This window comes from Rhagoletis pomonella, unplaced genomic scaffold (assembly GCF_013731165.1).
Source record: "Rhagoletis pomonella isolate Grant_MI unplaced genomic scaffold, Rhpom_1.0 Rhpom_scaffold_00004, whole genome shotgun sequence".
Classification (NCBI taxonomy): Eukaryota; Metazoa; Arthropoda; class Insecta; order Diptera; family Tephritidae; genus Rhagoletis; species Rhagoletis pomonella.
Window position 1 is genome coordinate 26,027,354 of NW_023458558.1, and position 12,796 is coordinate 26,040,149.

The 12,796-nt window shown below is 34.3% G+C and overlaps 1 protein-coding gene and 1 long non-coding RNA gene across 3 annotated transcripts in view; one reads left to right on the top strand and one right to left on the bottom strand.

Moving 5' to 3' along the window:
• LOC118737327 (IQ and ubiquitin-like domain-containing protein) overlaps positions 1 to 12,796 on the bottom strand; it is a 53,316-nt gene that overhangs the window by 33,330 nt on the left and 7,190 nt on the right. The gene's annotated exons all lie outside the window — the stretch shown is intronic.
• The window catches only part of LOC118737331, a 131,939-nt gene that overhangs the window by 32,972 nt on the left and 86,171 nt on the right, over positions 1 to 12,796 (top strand). The window lies entirely within an intron of this gene.

A 12,796-nucleotide genomic window follows, 5' to 3' on the forward strand; every position in this document is an offset into this window, starting at 1 on the left:
GTCAAGCAATTAGTGCTAACATACATACATACATACATACATACATACATATATTTTATGCTTCAGTACTAATTGACTGCACTTCCCTAATTACAGTTGCATTTAATAAAAGTGTTCGCTTTCATACATACATACATATAAACTTATTACTGTACGTATGTACATATGTATTTGATTTATTATTTAGTTTATTATCATTATTATTGTTGTAAAACATATCGCCATTGTTGAGTGAAGTGGGTTTATTTTTAAATCCCTCAATGAAGCTATTGTGCTCCCTAAAGCTTAGTGGCTGCATAGTAAATCGTAAGCGTACTAGGTATGTATGTATGCACGTAAATATGTACATGTGTACTCCTAATGGACTGTGCAAATATTCAGGTTTTAGCCATTTCTGCCATTTCAGAATGTCGAAATCGTGTTAGACGCGTTAAGTTAAGAACGCAAATGATTACCATCCAACGATACGTAGTATACTGGTATGTATGTATGTATGTACATAAGTATTCGCTTAAGTTAAATACAAGTATATCTATGGATGTATGTATGTACATATGTATGCACCCGATGGTAATTGAGGAAATATGTATATTTTATCGCAGCTGTAGTTAATCTAATCAAGTGATAGTAAGTGAAGCATGAACGGTGATACATAACTACTCGTTGATTGGTGGCTAAGTGAAATAGAAATGAATCGGAGCCAGTGGCAATAACGACATTTTAAGTACGGTACCAACCGCATCACACATATCGAGGGCTTATGCATTAGGGCGAGTCGAAAAACCCTAAACTTTTGATACGAAAATTATATAGGTCTTAAAAGGTGCTATTTTAATCCTTTATTCTAGAAAAGAAATCCTGTTTCTCTACGACAATATTTAGAGTCTGCAGAATGAGCTTGAAAAAATTTAAAATTAGAGTGGGAACACGAATTTTTCAAATTTTTACAACAACTTTTGTGTAGATCAAATCCGGAACTTATTTCTCTCATGAAATGATAAAAAATTAAATTGGACAAAATAAAAGTAAGTAACATCAATATTTTAACCAATTAGTAAATTAAGTAGGAAATAAAGATCAATTGATTGATATATTGATGTTACTTACTTTTATTTGGCCCAATTTAATGTTTTATGATCTCGTGAGAGGAAATCAGAAACAAAAGATTATTAAGAATCAATGCCGTTTTTTAGCCACTCAAAACTTGCACTAATTTTATTAAAACTCTATAAGCCATTCAACTGAATACCAAAACATTTTCACATTTGGGGTATTGAAAACGTTGTCATAAGTGTCGTATTGTTGTATGTCCTAAAATTTAAACGGGGGCTCGTCAATACTAGAATTCAAAAATTGGTTGAATTTTTCTAGATTCTGCATAAAGGGTGACAATTGTGGTTAATGCATGAACAATATTTTTATAAAAAAAAAAAACTTGATTGGAAAACATTGTATTGCAGTAACTTCAGCTTGAAAACGGCTACAGTGGTCGGATAACCGGAAATCATTTTCCCAGCCCCAACTTCGCATCCTACCTTGTTGTCCAGTTTTGAACCATCCCTATAGAATTGGAGTGATCCGTTTTCTTCCGAAGCCCCGCCTCACCAAAACTCTCTATCTGCAATAGAAATTCGGTACCTCTTCATAATTTCGCTGTTATTCCTAACGGACACAGATGCAAGTACACAACAATTGATCACCCTAGTGCATGTGAAAAGGGATATAAGTACTTTGTTTTATTGGCAACATAAATTAACACAAGTCTTGTTTACTTTTATGTATCGCCATAAGACATATAACTTTTATTGTGCACAGAAATCGCAGGTGCAAAAGATACATCCCTTCCATATACTCTCCACATTGTCGTACTTGTTGCAGAAATCATTATCAAAGTAAAGCCAACTGCAGAAAAGTTGCTAGCTCACTCTCAATTAAATAAAATGCGAATATAATAAAGTTGTGTCATATTGTACTCGGATGTAAGCATCCACATATGTATGTACTTATTTATCTCGTTAATTACTATTAATTAAATTCAATTGCCTTTCACTAACATTTGTTGGCTATTTCATTTGCATTATTCCTCTGTGTTTTTAAATTTACAAAGATTCAACTGTGGAACGATTGTAAGCAGTGGCGTGGAAAAAAAGTATATCTATGAAAGGATAAGATATAGAAAAAGTTTACATTACTTATTCTGCTCTTAATGAGCGCATGCTGGTTTTTAATTTTTTTTATTCCTTTGACATCATAAAACTGAAACTTTAAACTTTTTTTTAAACCTTAACCAGAAGTTATTTTTACTAGCAATCGATTTTAAAGGAATTGCTTATATCTGTACCATTATCCCGATCAATTACAAAATGGGTATCAATCGATGTGGTTTTGAAAAGCTTTGTTGCCACCTGTTTAAAAATTATATTAGGTAAGAGAAATTAGTATCACCATATGCGTGCCAAACGAAACGGGTTTTTGGGGAGCGTTGCCACCAGTTTACTTATACATAAGTTATATGAAATACCAAAGTATGGATGTCAGACGAAGGAGTATTAAGAAATCTTTGAATGCTAAGAATATTATTGAGGTGGTGGAAGAGGGTTGCCACCTGCTCAAAAAGTTAAATTCAAATTATTTAATAAGTTAAATGAATCATTAAAATATGGGTATTAATCGCAGCGGTTTGAAAAATTTGATGAAATATGGCACTCGGATCTCTTATGACTCTAACTAACATTTGGAAAATTTTTTAATTTTTGAAATTCAATTTTGGGCGTTATTATACCCGAGCGCACTTGTGCACAAGGGTATATTAATTTTGTTCACATAACGGTTGTTTGTAACAGCCAAAACGAATCGAGATAGATATAGACAAATGTATACATAAATGATCAGGATGAAAAAAGAAATCGATTAAGCCATGTCTGTCTGTCCGTCCGTCCGTCCGTCTGTCCGTGTACACGATAACTCGAGCAAAAATTGAGATATCTCAACGAAATTTGGTATGTAGGTTTCCCTTAATCCAAGGTAGGTTGGTATTGAAAATGGGCGAAATCGGACTTTAACCACGCCCACTTCCCATATAACGGTAATTTCCAGAAATACGAAAACTGCGATATTTTAGTAACTACTGGAGATTATTCACTCAAAATTGATATTTATAATAAGTTTTAGACGAAAAATAAGAATATTATAAATTTTTGGAAAATGGGCGTAGCCACGCCCACTTATGGTTACATATGTATATCTCAGTAACCGCTGCACCAATTTCTTCCAAACTTGGCACAGTTGTTGGCCTTGGTACAGCATAAAAAGCCGCCGAAACTTTTTAAAATCGGACAATAACCACGCCCACATCCCATATAACGGTAATTTAGAGAAATACAAAATCTTCGATAAATCATTAAATATTGAAGCTAATTTATTCAAAATTGATGCTTGCAACAATTCTTTACCAAGAAATACGTTTATGGTAAAGTTTTGGAAAATGGGCGTGGCACCGCCCACTTATGATCACATATAAGTATATCGGTAACCGTTCTACCAATTTGTACCAAACTCGGTATGGTTATTGTACTTGCCACGTGTAAGCAAAACGTTGAAAATTATTGAAATCGGACTAAAATAACGGCCGATTCTCATACAACGGTAAATTTAAGAAATGCTTGAAACTTCAATATTTCGAAATTGAAGGACGCTAATTTACTCAAAATTGATACACCTCGGCTTACTATCTAGCGGAAGGTTTCGGAAGGGTGAAAAAACATATATTTAATACATGCGCCGGGTATTTAATGTTCGGCTCCGCCCGAACTTAGACTTTCTTACTTGTTTTTTTCTTATTTTTTTCAATTAAGAATAATCGTTAATTTTGGTCTTTTTCGGTAAAACTTTATACTTATGATGGAGACTGTGTTTTTGTGACATATAATGGAAAAGATAGAAATCCAAAAAAAAACCGATTATTCAAGATCAAAAAAAATCATAAAATAACGAGTTAATTTGATCGGAAAATTAAGATAAAAAAGTAGCGGGTTTTCTTGATTAAGAATAATTTTAAAATTGGGATCAAACTTTATCCTGATTTTGTGATTCTAATTTTTTCCCCAGCATTTTATATTGGGGACTGATTTAAAACTTTTATGATCTAGAAAAGTATAACTGAAAATAACGGTTGTAATATAATCGAAATAATGAAAATCCAAAAATACCGATTACTCTTGATCGACACAATAAATATCATAAAATAATGGGTTAATTTGATCGCAAAAACAAAAATTTAATTCTAACGATTAAATTACGTTACGATCCCTAAGATTTTTATTTCATATTATGTAACGCATATTTAATGCATTGACCAATAATATAATCAAAAATCTTGTTTGTAGATTGTGAACTGTTTTTTTTTTTTCGTTGAGATAAACCATTTAAATTTCAGGTAAAAACAGTGATATAGCATTCACAAACCATCACATTAGAGTTTGAACCCTTCAACTAACGTTGTCAGCATTATTTTGGTCAAAAATTTCTTATCTTAGTACTTTTGATCAAAAACTTTAAATTTTTCTTTAGATAACACTCACTTTAAAATATTTATTGCGCAGGTATTGGTTTAATAAATACTAAGTTACGATTTGCTGCTTTTGTTTTTAAACCATTTAATAAAAGTCTCGCTTATGTTTTTTTGTTATTGCAATTTAATCATTACACTTATTTCATTTCATAAAATTGTAGATTTCTTTCAACTATTAAAATTTTTCATCATAATTCTTATGCAGCGCGAGGATATATATCGAAAAGAATTCACCTCGATATGAGTAGAGCGCGCAACCTTCCGAACCGTTTTAAATCGCTGATCGCTTAAGATTAAATATTTGGTGCGAACGCCTTGAGCTACGGCAAATAAATGAGATTTGCGTTGTAATTTGTTTTTCTTAAAAGCAGAAATTCATGGTAAGCACAGCGAAGCATGCCAAGTCAACCAACCAACCAACCAACCAAAAAGTCGACAGAATCTTCGCACTACACGCGTATCAGATATATGTATGTATGTATATGAGTAAAAAGCCAAGGTAGTGGCAGTTGGTGATCGGTGAGAGACGTATGGCGGCTGGGTGAGCGTCGTTGTTGTCAGCGGAAAAGAGTACGGGAAAAGTCATTTGGAATAGTACATAGTGGCAGCGTTGGTGGTGGCAGTGCATGCGCGCTTAAATACAAAAAAAATACTGGTGGCCGTGACAAGGCCAATATGTAGCAGCAGCAGCAGCAGCAGTAGCAGCGTTAGCGGCAGTGTCAGTGTCATGAACAGTAGCAACAAGTTGGCAATTGACGTGTGGCAACAGTAGTTGTTTGCTGATATCTAGCTGCTGGACGCATTGCTACTTAATGCGTCTGGTTTATTGGCTAAGCACTGATCATTTTCGGTGGTCGACGTTTGACTATGAAGATAAAAGTGTAGCTGAGGATGAGAAACGATAGCGCGCGAATTGAGTGTAGATGTCTTTCACTACTACTCACTTTTAATGTTTGCTGAGCGGTATTAATGTGTGCATAGCAATGCAACTTCTACTAAGACATTGCACGGCGGTTCATTTTCAAATTCTACAAAGAATAAAAATACAAAATAAATAATAAATAATAAAGCAATGACTTGGCTAATGGCGAGAAGGTTTTTTGTTAGGCAAAAAAATGTTTATAAAAAAAAAAAATAAAAGCAAAATCAGAATGCAAAGATTTGGCCCTATGCTTTATTCTAAATATTTGGTCGAGCTTCTCTTCAAATCTGTGATCTGCGGCTTAATGGTTTCTCACAAATGCAGGAGCCTACAGTTTTACAGATCGTTTTTATGGATAGCTTTTTCATGGGAGAAAACCCTAATGCCAGGATTATAAAGCTCGTGGCTCGTGGTAACAAATCGTTACGTTTCGCCCCGTCCATTATAACCATCGCATTTATTTCACATACAATAGATAGTTAGGTGACAGTTACTCCATCCCGTTACATCCATTATAACTCAGGCATAAGTTTTCCATTGCCTGCCGAAGATCGCCGGCTGTCGGAAAAAACTATAAGTAAATCACCGGGGGATCATAGCTCCGGGATTCCGAGATTTTTACTGATTAATTTACAGAATAAAAAGAAAAACGGGAAGAAATGAATCCCCATTTGGGGGAAAAATATAAAATCCCATATTTTCTTCTAAACAAAATTTGTTTTTTTATAGTATATTCGCAATGAAAAGAAATAAAATAAGATATAATACCTTTTTGAGAAAACAAAATGTGTATACTCAGAAAAAAAAAATCAACTGTATTATTAGGCAAAGAATTGTTAAAGAAGTAACACTGTTTTAGCTAAGGCAGTCAATATGGCGGAATTAGAGCGAGAAGTTGCCAACTGATAACACCTTGTATTATTGCATCATGGAGAAATACATAACACCGAAATTTGGTTTCAAAGTGAACTTGAGCCATTTGCACTTGAACGTGAATTTCAGGACCTGCCTGAATAACTGTACTTGTTATATTTTGTGCAAGAACTGTGTAATAACGAAAAATCTGGTAGCAAATGAAAACACAACAAGCTTTTACGGTGTAGCAGAGCTGTACTTTCTTTTACTTTGTTGGGGTTTTTTGGAAAGGGATTTCTGCAAATATGAGTAAATGTTTTTGACAAGTATTTAGTATAGATATTTTGGAATAAAAATATTTAAACATCAAATTACATATTTTTTTACTAAGGGGCACTAAGACCAAATGTGGTGAACATGAATCTGTGTGGTTTGAAAAAGGCGAACCTACTGTAAAATGCAAAATTTTGTAATGAAGTCGAAATCTCGAAAATTCTCGGGATCCCGGGACTAGAATTTTTACATCCCGAAATCCCGGGATTGTTAAAATGTTTCGGTATTGAATGCCCTAGTGCCCACGAATACAAAGGAATGACCAAATGCAATCTTTACTTGGGATGAACAAGTGAAACACCCTTCTAAAAACGAGGGGCAATTCCGAAGTTTTTGGCCTGGTCCCAAACAAAAAAACGGTTGCAAATAAGAGGAAGAATAGTAATGTTAATGGTAGTTGTACTGCTAAGGCTAATAGCAATGGTAATTTTAAAGGTAATGGTAATGATAATGCTAATAGTATTGGTAATGTTAACGGTAATGGTAATTATAGTTGTAAAGGTAATGCTAATGGTAATGGCAATGGTACACACTATCAGAATGTAACGGTAATGGATATAGTAATGGTAAGGGTAATTGTACTAGTAATGGTAATTACAATTTTAATGGTAATGGTAAGTGCTATGAGATTGCTGGTAATTGTAATGGTATTTGTAATGTTAATGATAATGATAGTGGTAATGACAGCTGAACTTTCACTGGAGCGAAGTAAACTCTGACATCAACATCTAGTTTTCTGGATTACAGCATAGCCTTTCTATATAGTTGAGTGGGTTCCATTAGCCAATTTATTCTGTTCTCCTATGCGAAGATACCACTTGAACAACTAAGGCGGCACATTTCTTCTAACACCTTTCGGGGTATCTGGGAACAGCCGACAGCCTTTTATGAATCATTAACTTATTCTGCAATGATGCTTATACCAACACATATAGAAGAGTTACAAAATAGGGCAATAACCATACAATAAAAGTAGTTTACAACAAAAGTTTATAGCCCAAACTGTAATGAAGGTACATAAGTGCATACATATGCGCTTATCTGGGTGTGCATTTTATCATAGCGCATTCTCAATCAAATGAGCTGACGTGTTTTATATGTATGCTCATTTCCGGATATGCCGTTTTTATGACCGTCGTGGCGAGATCATCATCATCTCTATCCTTACCCACTGCTTCACCCAATCGTATTGTGCATTACATAATTTTTACTGTGTTAAGCATTTGTGTGCGTACTGTTAAGATTACATCGTTGAAATTCTGAACGATTTTTATGTTTTATGGCATTTCTCATCAACTTGTGGCAATTTAAAAACGCTTTAATACGAATATAAGTATCTTCGAATAGTCAGTCAATGATCGTACATACATAGTTCTCGTACTACACATGAGTGCACTTCCTCGGTAAAAACCCTTTGTTGTTTTGCCCCTCCTGCTGTAAGGAAGCAGCGCCAAACACTTCCTGTTTCTCCTTCGTATTTAGAATATATGTATGTATGTATGTATGCATGTGTATCTCCACCACCACTAATAAATATTCATGACTCAGTTGGAAAATCCCATCATCGGTTTTAATGGTCCACCAGTAGACTTACGCTTGTACGCGCTCATTCATTCGAGCGGCAGTGAAATCTCAATTATTCTTATGTGTCATTCCGAGTGTGCAACGGAGCGCCAAGTAATCTCCACTATGGATCTTTGGATATGGGGTGTGCGGCATGTCGCTGCTGCTGCCTTTGAGATGGCAAAATTGCAACGGCTAAATCAGGTATCCATCCATACATATCCATGTACTGATGCACACAGGTGCAGAACTACATACATTCATGCATATGTATATACATATGTATACAGTTTTATATAGCGTAGAAATGTGCTATAATGTTCACAGCAAGCAGACAGGCGGCCATGGTCGCTCAGGCTGCGGACGATCTCAATGGGTTTGCGCCACTCGTGCTGACAGCTTCTGTGGCTTCAACTGCCGCAAGATATCAAATATAAGATTTCATGCTGCAACGCTTCGACTGCTGCGTTGAAAAGTGGAAATCTACACCTGATGCGTTCCAATATCTTTTTTTTTAATTTTATTTTTTTTTTTTGTAAGTGTGTTTATTTTTCGTTTGTTCAGATGCAACAAGTGCAAAGAAGATGCACATCTGCGAGCGAATAAGTATATTTGAATTTACTACAGTGTATATTAAACAATGGATTTCGTTTGTAAACTGCACAGCCACTGTTGCCAACTTGGTGCTTTTCGCACTAAATTTAGTGCTTTTCAAACCTTTATTTTGGGCTGAATTTGTTATATTTTTTTACGACTATTCAAAAAAGCAGCAGCATTTCAATATCTAACGAACTCTTTGAGCGAAAATATTTGAATTTATAGAAAACAGAATAAATTTGAACCGGCATCCCTACAATACAATTTTTAATGCATACAGAGTCCATTAAATACTCCAGTAAGAAAAACGCGACTATTCTTGAGTTTTAGTGCTTTTTCAAATTCAAAACTTGGCAACACTGTGCACAGCATAAGCAAGTTCGTATGAAGCTTTGCTAGGTATATAAATAAACATTTGTGACCTTAATGCGATGAGATGCTTTTCTTGGATTATAAGCAAAGTGTTGAGCTTTAAAAACTGAATAAAACGAAAGTCTATGAGTCAGAAATCGTGAGGAGCATTCTAGGAAGTTTATAAATATCGAAATTGATGTGCGTTGTTGTTGTTGTAATCGCATACAAATTTCCTGCTTTAAAATATTTTTCGTTATTGCCAATGCAAAAATAGTGTTTGAAGTCATAAATTGGTTGTGAAATACGGAAATTATTGATCCTTTAACCCAGGCTTTCCCAAAGTGGGTGCCTGGGGTGCCGCTAGTGGCTAGAGTATACTAGTGTGGCGCTTGCAAATTCTTTAAACGTTCCATACACAACGCAAGCGGTTTGATCAGACTTCAACATGGTGCCCATTCGCAATACAACTCGAAGAAGAACTTTTAATGAGTGAAGTACTTGAGATTTACACCAGTAGCGACGAAATTTTTTAATCTGTCCACAAATGTGTACAGAAAAATGTTTTGAAATGGAGCAAGTGTGCGGATATTTTTGCAGTGATGGAGCAGCCGCAGTGGTATCACCCAATAAACTTAAAGGAAATAATGAAATCATCAAAACAATTTCAGTCCTCAAATTAAAGCTAAAAGAGCATAAAGTTTTCATTGTGTTTTCTTGTTTTCGGAGACATTTAAGGAGTAGGGGTGCCGCGTATTTTTTTTTTAGCACAACAAGTATGCCTTGGTACCAATCCCAGTGAATTGAATGATAAAAAAAACTAATGAACCCGCATGGCGTTAAAACGCCCAAAATTGAATTTCAAAAATTAAAAAAATTTCCAAATGTTAGTTAGAGTTATAAGAGATCCGAGTACCATATTTCATAAAATTTTTCAAACCGCTGCTTATTAAATAATTTGAATTTAACTTTTTGAGCAGGTGGCAACCCTCTTCCACCACCTCAATAATATTCTTAGCATTCAAAGATTTCTTAATACTCCTTCGTCTGACATCCATACTTTGGTATTTCATATAACTTATGTATAGTAATTAGGTGGCAACGCTCCCCAAAAACCCGCTTCGTTTGGCACGCATATGGTGATACTAATTTCTCTTACCTAATATAATTTTTAAACAAGTGGCAACAAAGCTTTTCAAAACCACATCGATTGATAACCATTTTGTAATTGATCGGGATAATGGTACAGATATAAGCAATTCCTCTAAAATCGATTGCTAGTAAAAATAACTTCTGGTTTAGGTTTAAAAAAAAGTTTAAAGTTTCAGTTTTATGATGTCAAAGGAATAAAAAAAAATTAAAAACCAGCATGCGCTCATTAACAGCAGAATAAGTAATGTAAACCTTTTCTATATCTTATCCTTTCATAGATATACTTTTTTTCCACGCCACTGCTCACTATCGTTCCACAGTTGAATCTTTGTAAATTTAAAAACACAGAGGAATAATGCAAATGAAATAGCCAACAAATGTTAGTGAAAGGCAATTGAATTTAATTAATAGTAATTAACGAGATAAATAAGTACATACATATGTGGATGCTTACATCCGAGTACAATATGACACAACTTTATTATATTCGCATTTTATTTAATTGAGAGTGAGCTAGCAACTTTTCTGCAGTTGGCTTTTCTTTGATAAAGATTTCTGCAACAACTACGACAATGTGGAGAGTATATGGAAGGGATGTATCTTTTGCACCTGCGATTTCTGTGCACAATAAAAGTTATATGTCTTATGGCGATACGTAAAAGTAAACAAGACTTGTGTTAATTTATGTTGCCAATAAAACAAAGTATGCATATCCCTTTTCACATGCACTAGGGTGATCAATTGTTGTGTACTTGCATCTGTGTTCGTTAGGAATAGCAGCTAAATTACCAAGAGGTACAGAATTTCTATTGCAGATAGAGAGTTTTGGTGAGGCGGGGCTTCGGAAGAAAACGGATCACTCCAATTCTATAGGGATGATTCAAAACTGGACAACAAGGTAGGATGCGAAGTTGGGGCTGGGAAAATGATTTCGGTTATCCGACCACTGTAGCCGTTTTCAAGCTGAAGTTACTGCAATACAGGGGGCGGTTGAACTTCAACACTGGGTTGAATTGTATGTACAATGTTTTCCAATCAAGTTTTTTTTTTTTTATAAAAATATTGTTCATGCATTAACCACAATTGTCACCCTTTATGCAGAATCTAGAAAAATTCAACAAATTTTTTAATTCGAGTATTGACGAGCCCCCGTTTAAATTTTAAGACATACAACAATACGACACTTATGACAACGTTTTGAATACCCCAAATGTGAAAATGTTTTGGTATTCAGTTGAATGGCTTATAGAGTTTTAATAAAATCAGTGCAAGTTTTGAGTGGCTAAAAAACGGCATTGATTCTTAATAATCTTTTGTTTCTGATTTCCTCTAACGAGATCACAAAAAATTAAATTGGGCCAAATAAAAGTAAGTAACATCAATATTTTAATCAATTGATCTTTATTTCCTACTTAATTTACTAATTGGTTAAAATGTTGATGTTGTTGATGTTGATTACTTTTATTTTGTCCAATTTAATTTTTTATCATTTCATGAGAGAAATAAGTTCCGGATTTGATCTACACAAAAGTTGTTGTAAAAATTTGAAAAATTCGTGTTCCCACTCTAATTTTAAATTTTTTCAAGCTCATTCTGCAGACTGTAAATATTGTCGTAGAGAAACAGGATTTCTTTTCTAGAATAAAGGATTAAAATAGCACCTTTTAAGACCTATATAATTTTCGTTCAAAAGTTTAGGGTTTTTCGACTCGCCCTAATGCATAAGCCCTCGATATGTGTGATGCGGTTGGTACCGTACTTAAAATGTCGTTATTGCCACTGGTTCCGATTCATTTCTATTTCACTTAGCCACCAATCAACGAGTAGTTATGTAGCACCGTTCATGCTTCACTTACTATCACTTGATTAGATTAACTACAGCTGCGATAAAATATACATATTTCCTCAATTACCATCCATAGATATACTTGTATTTAACTTAAGCGAATACTTATGTACATACATACATACATACCTGTATACTACGTATCGTTGGATGGTAATCATTTGCGTTCTTAACTTAACGCGTCTAACACGATTTCGACATTCTGAAATGGCAGAAATGGCTAAAACCTGAATATTATTTGTACAGTCCATTAGGAGTACACATGTACATATTTACGTACATACATACCTAGTACGCTTACGATTTACTATGCAGCCACTAAGCTTTAGGGAGCACAATAGCTTCATTGAGGGATTTAAAAATAAACCCACTTCACTCAACAATGCCAATATGTTTTACAACAATAATAATGATAATAAACTAAATAATAAATCAAATACATATGTATGTACATACGTACAGTAATAAGTTTATATGTATGTATGTATGAATGCGAACACTTTTATTAAATGCAACTGTAATTAGGGAAGTGCAGTCAATTAGTACTGAAGCATAAAATATATGTATGTATGTATGTATGTATGTATGTTAGCACTAATTGCTTGAC